The sequence below is a fragment of the Pan troglodytes genome, chromosome X (genome assembly GCF_028858775.2).
Source record: "Pan troglodytes isolate AG18354 chromosome X, NHGRI_mPanTro3-v2.0_pri, whole genome shotgun sequence".
NCBI lineage: Eukaryota > Metazoa > Chordata > Mammalia > Primates > Hominidae > Pan > Pan troglodytes.
This window is the reverse complement of record NC_072421.2, coordinates 80198459-80200160: the sequence shown is the minus strand read 5'-3', so window position 1 is coordinate 80200160 and position 1702 is coordinate 80198459.

Sequence of the window (1702 nt, the reverse complement as noted above, 5' to 3'; positions counted from 1 at the left end):
ACCTCTGAAGTTTTCCTCATCTACAGCAGCAGTGCTAGGGGTCAAACACACAAAGGTGCTGTCCCTCAACGCAGCAAACACCGCCATGTGTTGTATGTTTGATGAATTAAAAGGATGCTGCCAACTTAATTACACTGTAACCCTTCAATAAAGGAAGGGCAGAGCTGATTAACTAGTGAATAATTGGGGGCTGATTGATGGCTCTCTCCCTCACTGCTGAAGGCTGTATATATAATTATTTTGCCTTTGGGCCTAATTTTGCCACTGTTAGCTTCCACTTTTGTCATCAGTTGTAATTTATAGTTGAGTCCTGCAGCCTTAAAGAAAAAAGGGGAATACAAAATGGAATAGCTCTGATCCTTAGATATGTCACCTGCAAAAGGCCAGCAGGAAGCCTTGAACATCAACATTTGCTGTCATTTAATAGTATTAACACTTCATGCTTAGCTAAAAAAATTATAATTTTTCAGTGGTCATAATATCTATTTCTTTGAGCTTAAAATGATATTGTGTCATCTAGTAGGTTTGGATGCACTTTTAGTTCAAGATTGATTTGTTAAAAGTCAAAAGAATTACATAATGCTCTTTTTTCTCCAAATGTTCCCTCTTTTTAATGTACTAGCAAAGCTGTGAATATTTTTTAAAGGCAGCAGGGTATAATTTCTTCAACGGAAAGTTTTTAAAAATCAGACATCTTCAGCAATCATAAATATTAGCATAAAATGACCACTATGACTAAAAAATAAATCCAGTACCAGAGTGTATATGAAAAATACAATATCTATTAAGCATTTATCATGTACAAGGTACCATGCACAATTTGAAAAATATATACAAAGTAATAACAGTCATGTGCTAAAACCTCAGTATATCAAATCCTTAACTTAAAATGTAGTATATGAAATATTTCACTCATAAAGCTGTTGTAAAACACTGTGATTCAAATAAAGCAGACCAGTCATAGCAAAGGGCTTTATTGTGGATACTCCAAGTTTTATGAAGAGACCAACCCCTTACCGTAAAGGGGGAAAATAAGACTAAAGAAATAACTTAAGATTGCTATTTTCCTCACCATGCTAAAACAATGCAGATGGCTTTATATTCCAGATTTTTCTTTCCTTAGTGGTCATAACATCTTACATGTATATTTTTGGTAACTCATTTTTAAAATACTGCAGTGGCAAAGTTTCTAAATTATAAGCCAAGATATGCAAATTTTCCCTCTCAGATTTCCTTTGTTGTTTTGTCCTCACTGAGAACTTTCTAGCCTGTGACTCACAGGACAATTTGAAGAATCTTTCAGTCAAAGCTCAGTAGTGTGCCAGTGGGCATAGGCTAGGAGAAAAAAAAATAAAGATTGATATTTGCCCTCTCTTCTTATCTGCACTTAATTTATAAGTCAATGTGGGTATACAGGAGAAATAAAGGCAGAGACCTTGATGCCTCCCCGTGGAGAATATGCACCATTTGGATTGAAAGCATGAAAGAGGGGAAATTAATGGTAAGCTGTTCATCTGTCACTACTGCCAGCCTGATGTTTTTGCAGAGAAAGCGAGGACTTATATGACATGCCCTCCAGTGAAGGGCAAGTCTGTCTGCTATTCTATTATAAACACAGTGCTCTGGGTTTCAGAGGGATTTAAATGTACTATAAGACTGTACTTTGGATAGATGAGTAGTTATACAATTTTATTTTGCAAAA